We start from the raw sequence: 25,523 nt of genomic DNA on the forward strand, positions 1-25,523 counted from the left end.
CTTTGGCCTTCCTTCATTATTGCCTTCTTTCATTCCTTCTTCCTTTTTCTTTCTCTTTCCATTCCTCCCTCTCCTCCTTTCTTTCTTTTCTTTCTTTCCTTCTCTATTTTTCTTTCTCTCTTTTATTCTTTGGCCGTCTTTCATTATTGCCTTCTTTCATTCCTTTTTTTCCTTCCTTTCTCTTTCTGTTTCTTTCTTTCATTCTTTCCTTGTCATTCCTTCTTGCTTTCTTTCTCTTTCGTTCTCTTTTATTCTTTTTCCTTCTCTCTTTCCTTTCTACCTGTTTCTTTTCTTTTCCTTTCCTCTTTCTTTCTTTCTTTCTTTCTTTCTTTCTTTCTTTCTTTCTTTCTCAAAGCAAGAAGCTGGCAGCCAATGCCAGGCAGATTCATTCTTTCTTTCTTTCTTTCTTTCTTTCTTTCTTTCTTTCTTTCTTTCTTTCTTTCTTTCTTTCTTTCTTTCTTTCTCTATTTCTTTCTCTCTTTCTTTCTTTCTTTCTCTTTCCTTTTTTTGCTTTCCTTCTTTCTTTAATTCATTTTCTTTTTCCTCCTTCCTTTTACTTTCTCATCCTCTCTTTTTTCTTTCACAGATTTTTTCTTTCTTATCTTCTTGCTTTCCACCTTTCCTTCTTTCTTATCTCTCTCTCTCTCTTTCTTTCTTACTCTTTCTTTCTTTCTTTCTGTCTTTCCTTCTCTTTCTATCCTTCTGTGTAAAGCAATTTAAAAGAGGGGCATTGCAGAAACCTCGCTGGTGCATTCTGGGATTTTTGGTTTTGCAGCCACTGAAGCGGTATAAAAAGGTAGCGTTGAGTCTGGCTGATGGGTGAGACTTTCCTTTAGTCTCGCCTCCTCCGTCCTTACCATAAAAAGAGCAGCTTCTTGTGTCGCTCAGCAACGTTGAGTGAGCAAAGTGGGAAGACCTCTTGGATGTTAGGCTGGAGGTTGGGCTGGGGCCAGCAATGCTGCCTATTTGTATCATAGGTTTGGTTTACTTGTGATTCTGATCTATGAGCAAACTCGCTTAAAAAAATATATAATTAGTTCTGCAAAAAGGGCAATGTGTAATCTCAATGTAATTTTGTAAAAAGTTCATCCAAAATTACCAAACGTAATGCAACTATTGTGAACTACGTTGCACCGTTTAAAACGAATCTGACTTCTATAAGTAATCCTTGGCATTTCCTGAGTCGCTACCTTGTGTATCATTTTATCAGTCTTCACCCGTGGGAAATCACGTTTATGTGAAAAATGGACCGGTCAAAGTCGCCTGATAGTTATCGGAGCTCTCTGCAAGTTGCTGTTTATAACCCCTCAAGTCTTTGGAGGGATTGCATTATTGAAAGAACATGTTTTTTTTCCTCAGGTACATAAAAAAAGTGTTAACATGTATCCCATTTCGTTGCCCTATAGTAAAAAAAATAGGCGCGAGCATGTTAGATGCCACTATGGTGTGGTGTCGACATGTTCCAAACCCCTCTTTTAAATCCCCAATTCACCCTTCCCGTTATTTTACTCAAATCAAATCAATATTCTTTATTCGGGTATTAAGACAGAATAACCATAAAAGTACATATAAAAACACAATTTTAAAAATACATTACATCATCCAATGCACTAAAAGGTCTGTTCAACTCAGTTAAGGTTTACAATTGATTTACGTGATTTAAAAACATTCTTTAAAAATGAGGAAATAAATACGATTGTTAAGATATTGTCCAATTTCTGTAGAGCTAAAAAGGCAGGGTGACAGCGATTAATTTCCATTATTTTCAATAGTGGAACTACCCATTTATGACGTGGCATAGGATAAAATTTACAAAAAAAGAGAATATGCATGTCTGACTGCTCTGACTGATCGTCACAAGGGCACATAGGCAAATTTTTGGACCAATCATTCGTTACAGGAAAACTAAGTAGTCTAAACAATGAATTAGATCTGAAACGAATTAATAAAAACCTTTCATGGTCACTCATTTGCAATCTGATGTATGGCTGAATTTTTCCTAAAGTTACAATCTGTGCATGGGCTACCACAGACACTTTCTTCATTTCAATCATTGATCTGTGATCATGTAGGTAAAGCATACATTTTTCTTTCAAAGCCTTCCTTGAGATGTTACGTAGAGCGGACGGGTCGGAGAAGTAATTCCCCATACCCAGGTCAGTGAGGAATTTCCTCACGTAACACAGCCACTTTACTTTATTGCTTTTTTCTAAACTGACCACTTTATTCAAGATCAAACATTTTAGCCCACACTCGTCGGACATCCAAATTCTGTGCCATAATAATATTTGGGCGATCTTTATGATATCATCTAGGTATGGTTCTCCAAGTTCTACATGGCAGACGTAGGTGAAGACACTTTTAGGTACTCCTAGAAGATATTTCATAAAGCAATTTTCTATCGTCTGTAAAGATGTTACATTTGCATAGCCCCATAAACCTGCGCCATATGTTCCAATTGCCACGCATGTGGCTTTATACACAGTCAACATTTCTCCAATGGGTTTTCTCCCTATTTTTTGCCTAAAATTTTTCAAAGCCATAATGGATTTACAGTACAAGAGTTTTCTGGTGTTTATTGTGGTATTCCATAGGCCCGTCTGATCAAACAAAACTCCTAAATAGGAAAAAGTTGCAGTCAAATTGACTAGGGAAGAGCCAATAACTATCACCTTTTTCTTTCTGTGCGCACCCGAACCACAGGTCAAGGAGAAAGTCTTTGTACAGTTTATCCTTAAATCCAGCCCAGTCATAAAATCCGCAAAGGACGTAACTAACTTCTGCAACGCCATAGGAGTTCTAGCCATCAAGACGGCACAATCGGCGTACAACAATGCTGGAATCGGTCTTACCCCCACCATCGGCACGTCCCTACATTCCTTCAGAAAAGTGTTCTCCACATCATTGATATAAAGTGAAAAGAGGAACGGGCCAAAACACAGCCTTGACATACTCCCCTGGCGATGCCAAAGGAGTCAGTACACTCGCCATTTTTCCCGTGCCTGACTCTGGCGGTTGCGGCAGAGTAGAGTTCACGCAGAAAGTTAATGATTGAGGGCTCTACCCCCAATTTCATCATCACCAGCCAAAGTTTACTATGAAACACACAGTCAAATGCAGTACTTAAATCCACAAAAGTTAAAAACATCCGACCGGCCTTGGCTTTTGTGTATTTTTCTGTTAAAATGTACAAATTTAAACATTGTTCGATTGTGCCGAGCCCTTTTCTAAAACCATACTGTAAATCGCTGATAATCTTATTTTCGTCTGCCCAACATTGCAATCTGTTTAAAACCACCCGCCCAAGAATTTTAATAGTAGAGTCCAGGAGCGATATAGGATGATAATATTGACAGTTTGTCCTGTCTCCTTTTTTGTATATGGGGACCATCAATGATTTGTACCAGGAGGGCAGTAAGCCATGTTTAAGTGTGGCATTAAAAAGTTGTGTCAAAATCGGCGCCCAAAGGCCTGTGTTATTTTTGAATAGGTCTACAGGGACCCCATCCGGCCCCGGTGCCTTACCCCCCAAACTTGCATTAATGCTGGCAGTTACGTCTATGACAGAAATATCAAGGGCTGAGTTACTCTTTGAATATAAAGAGTGCCCAGCTAAATCTATCTCTACAGCATAGTGCTCTTGCAACTCAGCAGAATATAATTGTGAAAAATGATTTACCCACTCCCTCCCGGGTATCGCTATTTCAATTTTTGCTTTGGTGTTATGTTGCAGAAACGGGGCATTAACAACTTTCCAAAATGCTAAAGAATCTCTAGTTAAAGAAGCTTCACACAATGAGTCCCATGCTTCCTTTTTTAAGGCCTCTTGTCTTCTTTTCTGCGCCTGCTTATAAGAATTTCTGCAGGCTCGGATTAGGGAACAATCCTTTACTGTAGCGTGTAGGGCACGTTTCAATTGTGAGTAGGCCTTAGTACAGGCCGTGTCAAACCATCCCTGTTTTACTTTTTTGACGCTTTTAAGTTCAACCCATAACAAGTTCACAATTTGCTTAGTGATTATTAAGAAATTTTTAATAAATGTCAGGGTCGGTGGTATTTATATCTGTACAGGCATAAATTTGAGGAATAGTACTCTTAATATGACAATGATTTTTGTCCATTTTAAAAAGTATCTATTTTTCCTGGCCATAGAAATGTTTTCTACACGCGTTTCGGGTATGGCTTTTTTATGTGTACCTTTTACTCTGCCTTTTAAGACTAGACTAAGGGGAAAGTGGTCACTCAATGAATTATCAAGTGTGTTATATTTCTGAATCATTTCCCCGTGTCTTACAGTCATGATTATATAGTCGATCGTTGCATTTGCCCCTTCTACCATTAAAAGTGGGGAAAAATGGGATCTCGTGACCAATCAGCCTGTTAACAAAGCCCATATCACATCCAAAAATAACTTCATTTAAGTATTCTCCACATTTGGAGTGCTCAAAGTGACTAAAGTTAATATCTTTGTCCAACATCACTCCGCAAGTTCCTCTCTCTCCTCTACTACATAGAGGACAATTAAAGTCCCCTGCCCATATAACACAGACTTCTCTTTTATGTTCTTCCAGTATGGATTTAATGTTCTTCCCAAAGATTTAAAAACATTGTCTATATGTTCATCTGAAACATTATTATGAAAATTCACCAAAACTAAAGAAAAGTCACTATCAATTGTAAACCTTATAATCTGATAATAAATAATATTACGAACCATTTCTACTTTAGCGCAATCCCACATATTTGAGACATAGGTGCACAAACCTCCTTTAGCCCTACCACGAGCAGAGCTAATGGCTGGCGTACAATAAGTCCTAAAGCCATTTAAGTGGACAGGGACCGTGGTCCAAGTTTCTTGAAAACTGACAACATCATACTTATTTACAAGGTTTACCCAGTTTTCATTTTCCAATTTGGAACTTATCCCTGCAATGTTCCAACTTAAGAAGGACCATGATTCCTTATTTTGTATTTTGTCCGAGACGTTTGTACTAATAGTAGGTTCCGCAAGAGGCCCAATAGGTGATCTCTCGTGTGGGGAACTTACATTCTTAGGATCCTGTACTATGCGCTTATAGGCCATTACACCAACCTTACCCTTATCATTGTCTTTGATCATGGGTATACCATGGTCAGCAAGTGCTGACTTTTGGCCAGGGTTTTTTTTACTCGTTTGGGATGCAATATCCCTTAAATCGCTGGCAAGTCAGTCGATATCCTCTAGGCCCTGCAGTATACAATAACGATTGGAAATAGGTAAATTGTACTCAAATTTATTTTGTGCCCTTAATTCCCATTGTTGCCATGGTTTGGATACGTTCGCTGTGAGATTCATAGTTGGGTAGAAATAGGTCAGGTCCATGGTTTGGATTTCTCCATTCCTTCTTTGGTTATTCCAACCAAGAATGAATCTCACAGCGCGCCTATCTCTGAAATTAATGATTATGCAATCCCCAGGGAGATTTTTGTATCTATGCCCTATTCAGCCTACCCTGCGGACATGTATATTTTAAGCCTGTACATACCCAGGTAGTGGCCTTTTGGCATTTAGCCAAAAACTACCTTGTTCTTTAGCTCAGAGTGGGATTCCTCCTTTTCATTTTTTAACTCTGGCGCCCCCGTTAATACCACAGTATAGGGCAGGGACTGAGGTGGAAGATCAATACGCGGATAGCTAGTCCTCCCAAAATTGCTTTTATTCTTTTCTAAATCACTGTTACTGGGTCCCCTAATCTGCTCACTACCTAACCGTACCTTTTCAGGCTCCCTCGTAGATCCCATTCTTTTGGTATTATTTTGAGCCTGTGCTCTGTTACTTTGGGGCAGACTATGCTGCCCCGAATGGTTAGCCTCCTTTGTCTCTGATACAGTTGTTTTAACATTTGGCTTTAAGACACTGCTAGTAGCACTTGAGGGCGAGCTAGGATTGTGCGTGATCCTAAAGCCATTTAAGTGGACAGGGACCGTGGTCCAAGTTTTTTGAAAACTGACAACATCATACTTATTTACAAGGTTTACCCAGTTTTCATTTTCCAATTTGGAACTTATCCCTGCAATGTTCCAACTTAAAAAGGACCATGATTCCTTATTTTGTATTTTGTCCGAGACGTTTGTACTAATAGTAGGTTCCGCAAGAGGCCCCATAGGTGATCTCTCGTGTGGGGAACTTACATTCTTAGGATCCTGTACTATGCCCTTATAGGCCATTACACCAACCTTACCCTTATCATTGTCTTTGATCATGGGTATACCATGGTCGTCAAGTGCTGGCTTTTGGCAAGATTTTTTTTTACTCGTTTGGGATGCAATATCCCTTAAATCGCTGGCAAGTCAGTCGATATCCTCTAGGCCCTGCAGTATACAATAACGATTGGAAATAGGTAAATTGTACTCAAATTTATTTTGTGCCCTTAATTCCCATTGTTGCCATGGTTTGGATACTTTTCCATGCAAGTCGAATTGTTTCAGTACCTCAGAGTTAGCTATAATCATATTTTCTAAGCTGCCTAGTTTAGAAGTAAGGGTCTTAATTCTTTCTAGCACTGGTAGGATGAGAGATTTCATTAAATGCTCCATATGTGTCATGAGGCCCTCATAATTTGTACATATTTTTTCTGACTGGGCTCTATTTCTCTCTTTATTTTGTAAAATATTAGTCTCTATTGGTTTGCCTGAACTTATAAAACCCTCTTGCGTAGCTGAGGTTTGAACCTTTCTTCTTCGCCTACCTTTACTTTTCCCCCTTACTCCAGAGACAGGCTGCTTGCCTCTGCCGCATGCTTGTCTACGTTTAGTTTTATGCCCTCTAGTTTTTTGGAGGGGCTCTCATTTTCCCCTTTAGTTGTTAATTCAGCATCAGTGATAGGATTAGACTGGGAATCCAACCCCTCCACAGTGTCCGAGACACTGATAATTGGCGGGGGGTCCTCATTTGGCGATGGCGGTTGCAAGTTTGGTGTCAGTGATAGCCTGGTAGCTGGGAGTGAATGCTCAGTGGTAGCCTTTTGCTGTAACCCCACGTCACATCCTCTGTCTATCCCTGGAAAATCAGCATATTAGTCCATAAGCATGGAGTCATATGCTGTAGTTATGGATGTATTTATTTGTTGAGTGGCAAGGCACACATTTGGTGGCAATGAGAGACGTCTCTCAGTGTTCTCAATTGCTGTCACAACAACCCCTATCATTCTCTGAAGCATTCTGTCTATTGCGGTCAGGGTGGGAAGTGGTGTAGTAGTTTGTGCTTTCTGCCTTGATTTAGACCGGGTATGCATTGGTGTACTTTTACCCATATTTCAATTAATAACTACTGACCATACCAGACCTACGGTTTCGTTTCTAACAGCAATGCCAATACCCAATAAGGACTATGCACCTAATACTCGGATAGGAGGGGTAACCCGTCCCGTCCTACCCCGTACAATAATGGATAATCAGAGCAGGAACAGTAATGTCTTACTTCATGTATCTTATGAGTCCGATATCAGATATCAGGGGGTGGCCTTGCCCTGCCTCCTCCTGCCCCGGACGGCCACAGACGGCCCGCCCTTTGCCTGGCGCCACGCGCGTAAGTCCCGCGACGCGGAGAAAGCCTTGTTGTATTTAGCGCCTCCGGGCGCGGAAGTGGGCGTGTGTGGGGGCGGGAAAAAAGCCGGGGATTCTGGGGGTTGTGGTCCCCCCGCTCGGCGGCCGCTCGATAGACTGACAGCGGCGGCGGGGGGGAGCAACAACCCATGCAGCAGGCGCTCACAGCGCAACTCCAGATGGCAGCGTAGCAGTCTCAGATAAAAAGCGGGTCCCAAATATCAGGCAAAGAAGTTTTTTCAAATGGCTCATTTTACTCGTGATGCCTTCTTCGATCCTTCTTTAAAGTGACCTGATTTTCGAATAGATGGGAGCAGGCCTGACGCCATTTTGCCCTTATGTCACTCAAACCGAATCTATTTATTAAGTCTTTAATTCGGCACTCTTTTCTTCAGGGTTCTTTTGATGATGTGGAGCCTCCATAAAAAGTGAAGCATTCCTTACTAGGCTGGGCTAACAAGCTACCCGCTGAGCGACATAACTGTGCCCAAGATAAAGCAGAATTACATTCTGGCTGTTATCCTAATATTTCTTTAGCTCAAGCAAGCCTGATGAAGATAATGTGGAAGCCCTGACTTGGCAGTCAACTAAATTATGTATGCAGGTGACAATGTTACAGCAATTAGGACTCTTGGTCTCCTCAATGTTTACAACAATGCCTTCGCTATCCGCCTCGGCCTCTAATGGGGGTCTTTGCAAGTGCAGGTCTAGCACTGTTAAACTGTGTGATCTTCCTGGTTTTAATGAAGACACAGTTAAAAAAGTGAAGTGCCAATAAAATCAGCAATGTATTGCTAAGTTGGGAAATGAGAGCAAAAACATGCAGTTAGTTTTCAGTCTAAGGCAGATAAACGGGTTGATTTAACTTTCCAAATCCCCCATTGCTCGCGAATTTGATTAATCGTGCAATTGTGTGATTCATCCGTAATTGTCAGATATGAACCGCATTGAAGGCAAATTGGATGACACAAGCCATTTAGCCATATCACCAAAAGAGAGAGGGGGGACGGAGGAGCTAATTAAGGTCCAGTGTCCATGCTCCTAACTGAAATATGTTAATACAAACAGGAGGACACTATTCCAAGGGCTAGGTGCAAAAAGTCACCTGTAAGCCTCAAAAAGAGAGAAAAAGTGACAGAAACCTAGGTAGACGGGAAGAGCAGGTCTTGTTCCCTCTTGCCCTCACACATTCCAAAGCATGTCATGCTTCATCATCGGGTGTTTTGCTTCTCGTAGTGCCGGGCAATTCACTACGGGTCCCCCGAAGGGTCACTTTGTCGGAGATCTTTTGATATACAGCCGGATGATACATGTGGATGTGTGGGGTCTGAAGTGAGAATAAAAATGTGCGTGCATGGTGATTTAAAAATATATATAGTCCCACCAGGCACATTGCTCCCTAGTGTAATAGATCAACATGTTTCGCGCCTCTGTTGCCATAAGGGTCAATGGCGCTTCGTTAGGACCAAGAAATAATAAAAAGTGGAGTGTGCGTGAAAAATATCTAAAAACAAGGACCCTCAAAACATGTCAGGGCAATATTGTTGGCTATGTGCTCAAACACATTGCTGCAGTGAAATGAATGAAACCGCTCCTGATCAAAAACCTAGGAAAGAAAGGAAAAAAGTGTAAGGACTGTGCATCAGACTAGCTTGATGCATCATAGTGTGCCACAATCATGTGCACTACATCCCACAATATAAAGAGGAGATAAAGGAAACACCAGACACGCGAGGAAGATGAAAGGTCACTCTCTACAGATCAGGAAAAGTGGTACAACTCAGTGTTGCTTGACTCAAGGGGCAGATACTAGTGGCCTAAAAAGCATGACCATGATATATATGGCCCTGCAAATACCATATAAATCAGAATTACATAATTTACAAAAATAAATAGTGAATTATGATTCCCACCCTGTCTCACTACAAACCCAACAACCCACTACAACACTATAAATTACTATTAAAAATGTATTAAAAAGTTCTAAATCACTTACAATTGCATGCTATATTTTACAAATATTAATACAATTTTATAATCAACAGTAACACATAAATTTAATTTATCAATTAAAAACATTAAAATAATTTACAAATTATATTTGTATCCACTATACTACTGAACATGATAATAAAAACATCAATGTGATTTAAAACTGTATTACTACCCTCAATAAACGATATTCTTGTTAATGATATTCTTGCATCACAATGTTTATGTATCACAATATTTCTGCCTCCCGATATTGCCCACTCAACATTTTTCCCAAACACCCCTGTGATTTGAAGAAGTAGATGCTTCCCAAGTCATCTGACTGCTTAAAGAGTACATCTTGCTTATAAATGTTCCATTGATGTGGACAACATTCCAGAGACAGAAGCAGTGATGAATTATAATGGTTTCAAAACAGTACTTATCAAAAGCTGTGAGACAAAATCCTTTCAGATAATGTGCATTCAATTATGAATAAATGCCAAATAGTGATTTTTGTTAAGCGCATGTCATTGTAGAATGTGAAGGATATCTGTCTTAGATCACAAGCTCTGAATTAGAAACCTATTTTTTCATAGATTTCCACTGGCGCTATGAGCAGATTTCAAATGTTTTGGGTAGTGTCGAAACTTTCCAGGCATATTTGTGGAAATCTATGCAAACCATATTTTTTCAGGAGTAAAGCAGCTGCTTTGCATTTACTAATTGTGTCAGTCAGAAGTGATATGTTTGGTGGGGATGTTCATAGGCACACTAATCTCTTTCTTTTTGTCTCCAGCTGGAAAATATTTTCCACTTGGGGCGATGCCATCACCTCATTAAAGATGGGACTGTTTCAGTTTTTTTCCAGCTCTGCCACCTAGATCATCCTTTAACTCAAATTTGGTCTGAAAAGCATTTTTAAACTTTGTTATTATCCTAAACATTATGACTCTGTGGGTTTTAACCATCTTCTGAATGAGTAGCCCTCACTCTGTCCCCTGGGAACATCACTACCCTTAAATCTAGTGTTGGTGGATTTTCTGTTATAGTGAGCTACCCACGTGGATGGAAATGCCAGCAGACACTGATTTTTTTTATTTGCTCCAAGGAAGCCATTTTGGTGCACTAAATTTGGTCCTAGGTCTGCCAAAAGCTTGAATTGAGCCCTGCTTACTTCTCAGGCTTTTCTTTGATAAGGGGCCATAGAAGAAGCATTCATGTAATTAAGCAGCAAAACACAGTCTTTGTATTTGGGATGACAATGTACAAATGTGAAAATAACTATTACCTGTTTTTCAGAACCATAAAATGGCATCTTATCTTGCTCAATCTGAACTTTTCATGCTTAAGCTCTCAAACATCCAGTCGAAGATTAACAAAAGCAAAATAGAAGGTTAAGTCCTTTTTTAACATGCTTTCTCTTCCTTTCCTTTTTCCCCTAATGATACCAATTCTTCCAGTTAAGATCATCTTGGATTTTGGTGAAATGTTAAAGGAACCCTACTTCCTTTTTATTGATCAAGTCCTGCCCTTATCATTTGAATCAGTCTGACTTTTCTGTCTCTTTTTGTCACGTCATGGAGGAGCTGTGGTGTTTTAGACGGAAAAGAGAACTATTAAAATATTTTTTAAATGGCACAAAAGCATAGTTCAACAATAAATCCATAGCATCAACAGGCACATGTTATTGTCAAGTTTAACAGCCTGTGCCACAGTAGTCAAGTATTACGATTGATAATTTTAAGATATTATTAAAATCTCTTAGAGTGCATTAACTAGCTAATGATGAAATCCAGAGCAAGGACTGGACATTCACATATTGTATCATACAAAGAGTGGTGAATATTTCCTAATGGTATTTACTTTATCTTTCTGTGATTCGCCCTTCTTTCAACTCTTGGTGACTCAAGGGTTTTGTAAGATTGTGTCGCTTTGTAGTTGGGTTGTGCTATAATCAGTTGGTTTAGGTGGGTTTATTCATGAGTCCTCATGCTTCATTTTTATAATCCCAAGTATTCTGCATTCATCCCCATCCCATATCAGTTGGTTTAATCACACCGGTTAATTACACTAGTGCTTAGTTGTAATGAGCTGCAAATAAATGTCATATAAGTGATAACATACCCTTTGCCATATATTATAAGGATATTGCAAGCCACTGAGGATCTCCATGACCATTTAGAGGAAAGAGCCTCTGGTGACTTGCAAAAGTCTTTTGATGGATAAAAGTGGGCATTTTATTACTTCTAATACACGATGGCACTCTTATCGTTCCCCCAAAAAGCCTGGATTGCTCCTTCATATGAGCAAGTTGTCCAAAACACACAAATAAACAGATAGTAATGTGTTGCAAAACCAAATTGTATGCAGTTTAATGTAAGTCCCTTTCAAAGATTGCTGTAGTTCGTAATGTGTGATAAAGTGCACATAGATTCCTGCTTTTAGAAATGAAATAGGTGCAAAAACTGAACTAAATATGCTGTTGTAAACAGCTCTTTATGTTAATTATCATACATTTCAGGAAAACATCTGTTCAAAAGAGCTGAAAATATAGCTCTCCTTTTCATTGTTGAATTAGCCTCTTCATGAACTGTCATTCACATAGTCTGTTGACCCTGGAATCAGCAATTGTGGCATCACAGCTCAACCGTTAGAAGTTAATGCAGCTGAACAGCTGTTTTATATTTTTTTATTACTGGTGACTAGTAATGTCACAACTAGAATATAATAAAATTGGAGACAAGTTCATGCAGGGATTGCTGGCCCGATATACTGTATCATTATCATAATCAATTTATGTTTTGATAGTTGAGTTCAGTAAGGCAAGTGCCTCCTCTCTGGTTAGGTTAAAACAGGCTTCTCCAAAGAGTTGCTCATGAGCTAGTGTTAGCTTTCCAGGTACCTGTAAGTAGCTCTCCTGTGTGCAGCCCAGCCTGCTAAATTATAAGCACTTGTAAGGTTGAATTATTATATTGATACCAAAATTGAAAAAGGTGCATTCGGGTTGAAAATGGGTGTATTTTCAGAACTCAACAGAACAGATAGTGGCTGGGTAACTTTTGCGCAACTATAACTAGATTAGTATTCTCCTTATATGAAGGCTCAAGGGAACAGGGGAAAGCGGCCACTTGCGTCCCCAAAGAAGTCCTCTGCAACCAGAGAATTCAGTAATAAAAGGTAGGTTGTCCCCGAGCACATATATGTCAATTCTTATGTTATTCAAAGAGAAAAGATAACCACAGTCAAATGAATATCCTTTCACAGTTCATCAGATTAAATTCCTTTAATTTCCATTTCTTTTCTCTTCAAAACATCAAATCTCTTCATGGTCTTCATCTAGTTCAAACAGAGGTAGCCAGTTCAAACAGAGGTAGCCAACACGTGTTTCGTCAGAGGGTACAGTCACCCAAATGACTTCTTCAGGGCAAAAATCAGTCCGAACAACTAGTAGTAAAGGTCAATTCAAGAAGGCAGTTGTTCCTCAATTAAAGTGGAACTAAAGGATCAATCCAAAACAACCAATAGTAAAGACCAATTCCAGAGGGCTATTTGTTCCTCAATTATAAAGTGGAACTCATTCCATTATGTGTGTCTGAGTTCTTCATATATGGTAATGTATAGTTCAGATCAGGGAGAGTACTCCTCACGTTTTCAAGGGGGTTCCGTTGAAATTACAACATATGACATATATGTGCTCGGGGACAACCTACCTTTTATTTTCAGAACTCATAAGCCGATGTTCAAGAAAAATGATAGACCTTGTAAAATATATTTAACAATGATATTTGAGTGATAAATCGTGTAGCATCGGGGAGACTTATGGCTCATGTTATTGACATGGTACCAAGGGTATTAGAGCTCTGGCTGTTTAGTATTGCCAATATATAGGTATACCAAATTGAGAAACTCTCGGCCACATGCATCAACCTATTTAGGAAGTGCAAACGGTGCGAATCGCAAAATTCGGCCGTTTGCGATTCCTAAATAGGTTTATGGGATGCATCAAATACTTTTGGTAAAATCGATATTTTTAGCGAATTCCAAAAATGCGATTGCTTTTAAGGAATCGCAAATTTGCGATTCCTTAAAAGCAATGTATGATTACTTTTAAAATTGCGAATTCGCAATTAGGGGGTGCAAATTACCACAAGGTTAAACCTCGTGGTAATTTGCGAAAATGTGTTAAAATGCTCTAATTTGCATTTCAAAACACTGTCATGTTACAGACACACATGTCCTTAGGACATGTGTGTTTGAAACATGCACTTCAAAATACATTTCAGGGGTGCAGGGGGGGTCCTTTGGACCCCCCCCCCCCTGCACCCATGGAATGCATCAACATTTTGCGAATTCTAATTTGCGAATTCGCAATTCCCATTGATTCCTATGGGCCTTTTGGCCCATAGGAATCAATGGGAATTGCGAAATCGCAAATTGGAATTCGCATAATATTTGCGATTCGGTAAAAATTGCGATTTTTACCGAATCGCAAATTTTATGCACTTTCAATCATGTATCCCGTTTTGCGATTCCATATTGGCGATTCCCTAAAAATCGCAAATTAGGAATCGCAAAACCGGACTTTGATGCATGTGGCCTTCTGTCTTTTATATTACTGGTGGCACTGAGGTGATCCCTGCTGGTAATCTTGCATGGGGTGGTCGCTAATTTAGTTTTGTATGATATCCTCAGCATTACAATAGTAATAACAGTAGCTCCCGATGATGCTCATTGAACATAAGTAGCTCTTATTAAAGAGAAGGTGTAGACTCCTGGGTTAAAGAGATCAAACTTGTGTTTAACTTTAAGTTGTTTGATCCCTTATACAATAATATTCATGAATGCTGTTACCGCTGGCACTACTGTTTCTGTATGTGGTCACAATATGTTTGAAATTGAAAATGTAATTAAGAAAACATTCACTGTTGTTTCTGTTTTACTAGTTATGCATTTTAGAAACAAGATTTTCATTTATAACATGCATTTTAGCAATATCTTTTATGCAGGTGATAAGAAGAAATATCACACAATGAAGCACTCAACTTGCAGGCAACTGTCACTCACAATGTTAGTTAAACCATTCGTAAAAGATACTTTAGAAAGGAGACAAGACATACATCACCACTTAAAATAAATGCCGCTTTTTTCAAAGATAACATACAGAACTACAATTTAAAAAGCACACTTTGAAAGAGCTTTGTCACTGAAGAGGAGGGAACTATTTTCAACTGGATGTGAACAAGGTGCACGATATTTGTGCAGTCACTTAACCTTGGGGTGAGAAAGCAGCCCCAGATAAAGTAGAAGGCCTTTTCATGGGAAAGGATTTTCATGAAATGCTAAATGGTACAAAACAGATATATATACAAAATGTGCCTATTTTCACAACCCATTGCATTAAAGCAAGTGTGTGATAGTGGTTTTCACTTTGTAAGGGAATGAGCTTCTTAACTTTGTTGACAGATAGGGAACAAATAAAATACTGGATAACAAAAAACTGAAGGTTCTACAGATAAGTGTGGTTGAGAAATAGTCAGTAAACAGTCTTAAAAATGGTGGACTTACTTGCTAGGGGTAATTACTCACAAAGACTTACAAAGCAGTCTTGACCCTGCTTCTAAAGGGAACAGTCAAACCCGAACTGCCAGGTCCTCCCTGGACCAGAAAAAAGCATTCTGGGACCAGTTACGGGGTATCACTCTTCATCAACCAGGCAAGCTTTGAAACCAGTGGCACAGTAAGCACGGGACCCACGTCTGGGCAATTTGTTCATTATTCATTCTATCATCTATTCTTTTTGTATTTGTTGCCCTAAATGGGAATGTTACGCCTAGACATGGGTCCCATGCTTGCTATGCTACCAGGTTCAAACTAACTCGGCATATGAAGGGCAATACCCCCAAACCGATCCCAGAACACTTAGTTTTGGTCCAGGGAGGACCTGACCTGGCAGTTCAGGATGGGCTGTTCCCATGGGAGGCAGGGTTAATTCTGATTTGCATAGAGCTGGGCCCAAACTGGAATGGCATAGTGAGCAAAAAAGCGATGGATATTTGATTTGTTCAGCATTCCATCTGTCATATGTTCTTTTTGTACGTGTTGCCCAAGTGGGAAGGGTAGGCCCAGAAGTGGGCCTCGTCCTTGCTATTCCACCGGATTGAAGGTAGCCTGGCTGATAAAGGGTGATAACCCAAAACTAGTTCCAGGATTCTTATTCCTGCTCTAGGGAGGATCTGGCCTGTCAGTTTGTGCTAGACTGTTTACATGCGGAATAGGGTCAAGTCTGATTTGCATATTGCTGGATACAACCTGGAATGGCATGACAAGTAAAAAAACAATGGATTTAACCTAGATTTGCTACTGGGGGTGAATGTTTGATTTGTTCAGCATTCTGTCTATCATCTGTTCTTTTTGGTTTTGTCGCCCTAAGTGGCGATACCCCAAAACCAGTCTATGGAGGCCTGTTTCTGGTGCAGGGAGGCTCTGGCCTGACAGTTCAGGCTGGACCATTCCCATGGGGAGCAGGGTCAAGACTAATTTGCATATGGCTAGGTCCAAACTGGAATGGCATGGCAAGTAAACAAATGATGGATTTACCCCAGATCTATGACTGGGGTGAATGCTTGATTTGTTTCGCATTACCTCTGTCATCTGTTCTTTTTGCATTTGTCACCCTAAGTGGGAAGGGTATGCCCAGCCATGGGTCCCGTGCTTGCTGTGCCACCGGATTCAAGTTAGACTGGCTGATGAGGGGTGGAACCCCAAGACCGGTTCCAGGATGCTTGTGTCTGGTCCAGAGAGGACCTGGCCTAGCAGTTCGGGTTGGACTTTCCCCTTGGGAAGCAGGGTCAAGACTGATTTGCATACGGCTGGGTCTAAACTTGAATGGCATGGCTAACAAAACAAGCATTTGCAATGCAATAGGTCGCTCATTTGTGAGAGTTGGGGCTATTGGCGTTGTACATGATAATGTTTTTTACCTGTGTGTTTTGTTTTAAAGTTTAGAGGATGTATGTGGTTTGGACAGGAGCGGAATTATGCAGGTTGTATTCGAATTCTTAGTTGTATATTTGTGTGTATCTAGTGTATTTGTATAGTGGAATTGTATGCCATGGTGAATGGATAGTGGTCGGAGCTGCAGAGAATAGATAGAAAGGAAGAATGAGAGGGATAGGTAGTTTGTGTAGGGAGCAGTTATTGAACTTAAGAGCTTAAGGAGCTGAAATATGTATGAGAAAGATAGAAAGAAGGTGAGAGCAGGCCATTGACGAATAAAGAGTGAGGTTTTGTGTATGCAGAAGACACTCTAAGAAGAGGAGGAGTGCGTGGGTTGGAGGGACAGAAACTTTGAAAAGTTATAGTATAGAAACTTTGCTGGAAAACCTGAGTCAACCACTTGAGAGAGGAAGAAGTAGTGTGTGAGCGAGCGAGAGGGTTGTGTGAGAAAGAGTACAAGAGATAGAGGGACAAGTGGAAGGGGCACGGGGGTGGCGAGAGGTGGCCTAGCGCACAGCGTGAGAAGGTATGGGGAGGTAGCATGTGTGAGTAGGCAGTATAGAGAGGAGACAGTTTGTATGAGGGAGGGATGAGAGAGGGCAGTGGTATTGCGAGATGAGAGTGGGTAGTGGGAGTGTGAGTGTGAGTGAAACATGAGAGGGGAAGTGGGTATGTGGGCGAGAGATGACTGTCCATGTGGGACAAACAGACGCAGATCAGTAACAAAAACTGCCTATTGAGCAGGAGAAATACACATTTTACACTGACGGAGTACAAACACACTGATCCCTCTACAAGTGAAAGACTTCGAGGGAAGGAGTGCCGCTTGCCCAGGGAAAGCATCCCTCTAAAAACTCAGAAATCCACTAATTTTGACTTTTAAAGGCCTGGTGTGGGGCTGCTCGTGTTTCCTGCACTAGAACCGGCTATGGATGCAAAACTAGGCCTCCTCTGTGGGCATGAAGCAACCAAAAGCACACCCAAAAACTCCTCTGAAGGGACTATTACAGACAAGACCATCGGACCAAAAGTCATACAAAACCAGCAAGGCTGAGTGCGTATTTCACACCCTATAAACCAACAGACAAGCAAACACAGCAGGGAGTAGAAAAGTAAGAAAATGCGAACCACAAAAAAGATGCAAAACACAGACACTACAGTAACATGGAGGATGCACGGATTTCACAGCACAAACAACATAAGAAAAAGAATGTGCCCGTCGAGTACACCGCACAAGATACACCATAAAAGTTTACTCCCTGGAAGTAAGTTTAGATGCTCAGAGGGGGCAGAAAGAGCCACAAACCTCCCTTGCTCGGCTACTCACCCAGGCATAGATGGAGTTGCAGCCCGGAGTTTCAGAAGGAGCAGAAAAAATAAGGTAAATGTCCTGGCTGTTTCGAAGCAGCGAGTTCTGCAGGTCTGCCGATCACCTTTTATTGTGCTGAGGGAGAGATGTTGTTTTTTGTTGTCAGAACCCTTAAGCCTCAGACATTTTGTGGACGAGGGGAAAGCTCAGACCACACAGACCTCTAATAGTGGGAGAGGCTGGTATTATTAATTTTCAATGTCATTTGACTTAATAAACACGATTGTACACATCTCAGACAGCGCCACATGTGGCGGACTGTCACAAGAGCTGGTGCAGAGCACAGGAAACCGCCAGCTCAAATTAAGCACTGCCTCCTTATACAAAGTCATACAAGCATTGGCAAAGCTAATTGGTATCATGAGATCTAACGAGTTTGTCAATGTTTTTTAGCCCGAAAAAAATAAAGACTCTGATGCAGCCAGAGCTGACTGCATCATAGGGCTTTTTTTTCTTTTTTCTTTTTTACTTTCCGCCATGCTGCACGATAATCTTTCTTTTGTACTACATGGCTCAAAAAGAAAAAAATGACAAAACCAAATGCCCTCAGTAGGCGAAACCTGTTGGCTTTGCCAACGTTTGTTAATTATAGTGATTTTACATGGTGCATAAGTAGCCTCTTATTCACTATGCTCTGCCTACGAGTGGTTTGGGGAGGCTTATTATTGGCAAAATGAACATTCAGATCCCAGCAGCTGCTGTCTCACACACACAGCATACTGAGAGTTGGGGTTTGAAGACAAAAGTGCAACAAGGGACTCATGTTGGCTCCTGTGAAGATTGTCGCTTTCAATAAGCACATTTGCAATAACGATGGAAAAGGCAGCAGCTGATTGTACATCATGGCCCCATAAGGCTGTTAAAAAACGGACTTGAGCGTCTCCACCTAATCCAAGACCACAATGTAGCCACAAACCTTACAGCCAGTGAGTAGTTGAAATGTGGTCCACAGCCAATCCCGCGAAAGCGTTCCGATATCCAGTATCGGGTTAACCATATTTACCCCATCTGATCAGCTGCTTTGAATGCTATAAGTACAGGAGAAAGATCCTGCAGTGTCTTAATGTAACAAAAGACTTTTCTTTAAAAATAAGTACAGGTTTCTGAGGCAATCCTTAAATAAAGTTCTGCCCTGAAGAAAGGTGGGCAACCTACCTGAGTATGCTTGGAATTTCTGGCTCTAACATTAGTTAGAAGCAGCGTGTCTTATGGACAGTGCGGATGATTGGGTGGGGATGCAGACCAACACGGAGAGCAGGAAGTGAGGGTGGGGCAAAGCAGCACAGATTGGGGTGAGGGAGGGTGGGGGCAAAGCAGCACGAATGGCCAGAAGGGAGGGTGGGTCAATGCAGTACAGACGGGGGCAGGGGTGTGGGGGCAAAGCAACACTGACTGCAGCGGAGAGGGTGGAGGCAAATCAAGAACAAGTAAAACCCCTTCTGACCTGCAATAACAGGGTTGCAAGGGCAGGCAATTGACAGATGTGGGGTAGCAAAAACTCAGAAGTTAACAGTAAACCTACAGATCTAACAACTTAGTGTCCAACCAAAGGCTTACATTTTAGGTAAGAAGAATGCGCTTTAATCACACACCAGAACTAAAAATTACACAATTCAAATGGATTAACAAACACTGGATTAGTGTCCTCATTACAGTGTTCACTGAGTGCCACACTGATATTCCCATACTCTCTGCCTGTCCAGGTAACCCTATTAGGTTTAGTTCCTGATATATTGTGGGCAGAGGCTTGAATAGTCACAGGTGCTACTCATTTCACTTTTACCCCTGCAGTTTAGACGCACAACTCAATTTGCACGCTTGATATCAACTTGGACAGAAAGGCTCAAATCCTCATGCTTCATTTCTCAGTGGGTATCCAAGTCTCTTATTCCAATTGCAGGCTAAGCCCTAAATTAATACTGTTGATCATCAATGTGTCCTATGACTCATTTATTCAATCCCATCTATCTGCTCTGGAAGTCATCGACTATATGTGCCACTCTCTGATGCAGACTAATCAGGTTATACTACAAAACACTATACAAACAAACGTATTTCTGAGATGCCCAATGTGATCAATTGAGCTATCACCCACTGAGGGAACGTTTCCTGAAATTTTGAGTTGTCAGAGAAGAGCGCCTGGTGTTTGTGATCAGAGTCTTAAAAACGTTTCTAAATTCTTTAAGAAAATTCAAATTGTTAAAGTAAATTAGTTGGACAACAATGTAATTTATAGTAACAAAACAACACTTTGATTAAATTGATTTTGTTTCAATCTTTCAAATGTACATTTACAAAATGTGTATTACATGAGTGGGTTGTTGAAATCTCATTATTACAAATTCTGAAACATAAGATGCCACAGAATACTAAATTAATGCTTTCCTGAATCTGAACCAGATTTATTAAAAATTCAAATACAATTTAACAGTTGTCGCCTCCTTTGGTGAGAGAGGTTACAAGAATAGGCAAGTATACACACAGCACCATGAGCAATGTGAACGAACGGATTTAATGCAGTGCCACAAAGAATGGCACACACATAAGCATAGGCGTGCAATGTTACAAGGTGGAAGCAGAGAATCCACAGATCTGCAAAACATGTACACAAAAGAAAAACAAGTTTGTACTCTAGGGTGGGCAAAAATACAGGAGTCCCCAGATAAACAAACAAGCAATCAAAGCAAATCAGTGTGGCCTCGCCTGCCGCTTTGTCAATGTTTGTTTTGCCTTGGTTTAAAAAAGAAAACGTTGTGAGAGCTGCCCAGCCCTCACTAACATTTAAAAAAAAATGTTAAAGTGTTATTTGTATCAATAAGTAGACATTGCAACTGAAGTCCTTGAAACAGAAAGGAACTACATTGTGGGAGTGTGCTTGTTCCTTATTAAACAGCAGAAAGGTGCCACTCATGGTGAAGTCAGCCGAAGGCTGAAGTGGATTGTGGATTAAAGTGGATTGCTCTATGCTATAGTGGGCAAAAGAATGTGAATGACATAATAGACCCATTAAGAGGGCTGGCACATAGCCTATAAATAAATTACACACACGCACACACTGAAACTAAAATCAAAAGGTGTTGGGAAATGTCAGAGCTAAATAAAACATAAATAAAACAACGTGAGCACTCTTTTTCAGAAATTGCAAACTAAAGCAAAGAGAAACACGCTTGTTTCTCAATAAAGCAGCTCAGCAGGACAAGGGCGCTGGACCAGGGATCATTTCATCGGTCTCCTGTGAAATGGACAGGAGTCGCACAGAGGTCGTTTTTTGTCACCCAGTAAGCACAGTGGCTGCTTGTGGTGAACCGAAATCCGTTACCTACACACAGAGGACGAGGGGCTCCTAATGCAGCAAAGGCACTCTGGCTTGACAGCTAGCACCGCCGCATCATGGAGGCCGCCATCTTGGAATGTAGTAAGTGCCCACGTGACAACGGAGGTGCCGGCTACTTTTCAGAAATTCATGTGAGAACTTTAAAGACACGTATCAAGTAGCTGCGCGGCTTGCGTTTGGAACAGTATAGCGGACGTAGCTATCAAATACAACAAGCATTGGCCGCGCAGCAGTAAAGCCGTGCGGCAGTGAAAGTGGCAGTAGGGGGAGGGGCATGGGCGCAGCAGTGAAAGTGGCAGCAGGGGGAGGGGGCATGGGCGATTTCCTTTCGGGAGCGTGCAACCATATGGTGCCACCATATGGCGCAGCGCGCTCCCGAAAGGAAATCGCCAAGATGGTCACGCGTTGCATTGCAAGCACATTTTTGTCCCCAAAGCTGTGGCGCTGGCTACAGGTCTCTCTCCTATGCAGCGCATGCGCACTGCGTAGGAGGCGAAACCTAAAAACAATGGATTGAACCCAGATCAGTGACTGCGGATGAATGTTTGATTTGTTCAGCATTCTTTCTATCATCTGTTACTTTTGAACTTGTTGCTCTAAGTGAGATAGGTATGCTCAGACGTGGGTCCCCTGCTTGCTGTGCCACCAGATTCAAGCTAGCCTGGCTGATGAGGGGTGATACCCCAAGACCGGCCCCAGGATGCTTGTTTCTGGTCCAGGCAGGACCTGGCCTGGCTGTTCTGGCTGTACTGTTACCGTGGGGAGCAGAGTCAAGTCTGATTTGCATATGACTGGGTCCAAACTGGAATGACATTGCGAGTGAAAAAACAATGGATTTAACTGAGATCAGTGACTGGGGATGAGTGTTTGATTTGTTCCTCATTCCATCTTTCATTTGTTCTTTTTGCATTTGTTGCCCTAAGTGGAAAAGGTATGCCCAGACATGGGTCCTGTGCTAGCTATGCCACCAGATTCAAGCTAGCCTGGCTGATGAGGGGTGCTACCATGATACCAGTCCAAGGATATTTGTTTCAGGTCTAGGGAGGACATGGTTTGGCAGTTTGGACTGAACTACTCCCATGGGAAGCAGCATCAAGACTAATTTGCATATGTCTGAGTTCAAACTGGAATGGCATGGAAAATAAAAAAAACAATGCATTTAACCCAGATCTGTGACTGGGGGGGAATATTTGATTTTTTCAGTATTGCGTCTATCGTTTATTCTTTTTGCATTTGTTGCCCTAAGTGAGAAGGGTATGCCCAGACATGGATCTCGGGCTCACTATGCCACCGGATTCAAGCTAGCCTGGCTGATGAGTGGTGATACTCCGAATCCAGTTCCAGGATGCTTGTTTATGATTTAGGGAGGGCCTGGCCTGGCACTTCGGGCTGGACTGTTCCCATGGATATCAGAGTCAAAACTGATTTGCATTTGACTGGGTCAAAACTGGAATGGCATTGCTAGTAAAATAATTATTGATTTAACCAAGATTTTTGAATGGGTGTAAATGTTTGATATGTTCAGCATTCCGTCTATCCTCTGTTCATTTTGCATTTGTTGCCCTAAGTGGGAAGGGTATGCCCAGACATGGGTCCTGTGCTTGCTATGCCAATGGATTAAAGCTAGCCTGGCTGATGAGAGGTGCTACCGTGAAACCAGTCCAAGGATGTTTATTTCTGGTCCAGGGAGGACCTGACCTGGCAGTTCGAGCTGAACTGCTCCCATGGAAAGCAGCATCAAGACTGATTTGTATATGTCTGGGTTCAAACTGAAATGGCATGGAAAGCAAAAAAACTATGGATTTCACCCAGATCTGTGTCTGGGGGTGAATGTTTGATTTGGTCAGCATTCCGTCTATCATCTATTCTTTTAGCATTTGCCGCCCTAAGTGGGAAGGGTACGCCAAGACATGGGTCCCATGATTGCTATCCCACTGGATTCAAGCTAGCCTGTCAGATAAGTGGTGATACCCCAAAACCGGCCCACAGATGCCTATTTCTGGTCCAGGGAGGACCTAGCTTGGCAGTTCGGCTGGACTGTTCCCATGGGGAGCAGGGTCAAGAATGGAGTGGCATGGCAAGCAAAACAACAATGGATCTTATCCAGATCTGTGACTGGGGTGAATGTTTCATCTGTTCAGCATTCTGTCTATCATCTGTTCTTTTAACAGAGGTATGGCAGCAGTTCAGCTGCAGTGCTGGCATCCATTGTCCTACCTTTTGGCATGCTGCTAGGGATTTCTCTTCTCAGGTTGAGCGAGCTGTGCAGCAAAGGAATTTTTGCCTTTCGTCCTACCAAGTATTGCTGGCATTCCATTAATTGGCTAAGTACTGATTCAAACAGTTTTTACCTTGAATAGTATTTTAAGGGGTGTTGGCTCTTTATCACACTCTTATATTCTTAATTTCAGATTTCACCCATTCATTGTGATACTCAACTTTTATTTTGACTGGTGTTGGGTAAGGCTCTGTCAAATCTTGCTCATGGGTGCTATAATTCCTGGACACAAATGATAATTTTAATACATTTTATATTCTCTCTGTCACACGCTCTTGGAAAAAGTTATTTGAACTCCTCTGTGACTATGGTACATTCGGTGTCTTTAAAACGTTGAACATCCTGTGTCCCACTTTATGTCGATTTATATATCTCCCAATAATAGAGCCCTTTTCGCATTTGTATTCTTTGTCGGATATAGACAGGATGGGGCTGATTCACAGAACTAATCTGAGATAAAATCCTAACTTTACTACTACTAAACTGAGATAAAATCCTAAACTTACTACTTATGGTATTTACAGAAGGCATTTAGTAGTAGTAAAGTTAGGACTCCTAACTTTACTACTACTAAATGCCTTTGTGAATACCGAAAGTCGTAAAGTTAGGATTTTGTCTCAGTTTAGTAGTAGTAAAGTTAGGAGTCCTAACTTTACTACTACTAAATGCCTTCTGTGAATACCAAAAGTAGCACATTTAGGATTTTATCTCAGATTAATTCTGTGAATCAGCCCCGTTGTCAATACGTCCTGATGAGACCTTATTTACCAGGGCCCTACTGGGTCGTAAGGTGTATATCACAACACTGGGTCGTATTGAGTAAGGAACCATTCATTCTGGAATAGGCAGGATATTTTTCAGTTATGATTTATTTGCATCTGGCATTGTTACAAATTTAATCTCTCACTTGTGTATATTTTTAAAAACATAACAGGGCATTGAGATGTCTGTTCTATGACTGTAGTTGCTTATTCACACCAGGGATGCAAATACATCCATTTCAGATTATGGATATAAAACTGGGCTCCTATTACATTTTTGAGACTGCCTACACTCATATGATGTTTTACATTTTTGTTCTACATACAAAAAAATGTAATCCTTGCAAGCACTATCCTATGAATCCATTACTCATATATTGTAGATATTACCCAGGATCCTATTGGCTTACGTGTTGATCCTGTTTTTTCCCAGTACACAGTACAGTGAAAGAGTATTATTTGGGAACCACCCTATGGAAGCACTTTACTTGGCATTGTGGTATATGATGCCATTGGAGGAAATACTGTACTATAAGTATATATAAAATATCATACCCTTACGTTGTCCTGAAAATATGCATTATTTGTCTGAACATAGAATCTGATATGTCCCAAGTGTTGTAAAATTGAAAAATGGAGGAGCCACGCACGCGTTTCGGTTTCTGTGGAAATTGAATGGTTCTACGTGAGGACAGAGGCGAAGGTATCTGTGGTGCAGCAGGTGCAGTAACACCTGACTCTTGGGAGTCCAATGTACTCCAGTTATGACTGTCTTCTACTACCGTTAGCACTTTGCCAGGGCCGGTTTTGGTTCCCAGTCCGGCCCTGGTTGCTGCTCCTGAGGTTCAGAAAGAGGAGGGAAATCCAGAGAGAAAATTATTCTTTAAAGGATTTCCCTTCCCCTACAACGCTCACGCTCACGTAATGCAGTAACTACTTCACTAGTGAGAAGTGAGCAGTGTGAGCACGCGCAGATCGATGTGCACGCTGTCACTGCGGTCCGGAAAAAAAACAGACCGCCTGTGCCAGGGCACAAAACAGAGCCCAAGAGAGACCCGTTTCGAGTCCCCATTTAAAAAACTGCCGGTGCTCAGACCCGGTGCGACCCGGCCCACTTAAAGCCCTGATTGCTCCTATATGGTCACCGTCGGTTTATGTGTCGCTTTTGAATGCTTAGACAAAAAGCACAATATGCCTAGTGTTAAATAACAAACAGAGAGAATAATT

The 25,523-nt window shown here is 41.2% G+C and overlaps 1 pseudogene; it reads right to left on the reverse strand.

The window, feature by feature from the left end:
• The window catches only part of LOC147708046 (uncharacterized), a 105,930-nt pseudogene that overhangs the window by 50,864 nt on the left and 29,543 nt on the right, over positions 1–25,523 (reverse strand).

The sequence above is a fragment of the Lissotriton vulgaris genome, chromosome 6 (genome assembly GCF_964263255.1).
Source record: "Lissotriton vulgaris chromosome 6, aLisVul1.2, whole genome shotgun sequence".
Lineage (NCBI taxonomy): Eukaryota > Metazoa > Chordata > Amphibia > Caudata > Salamandridae > Lissotriton > Lissotriton vulgaris.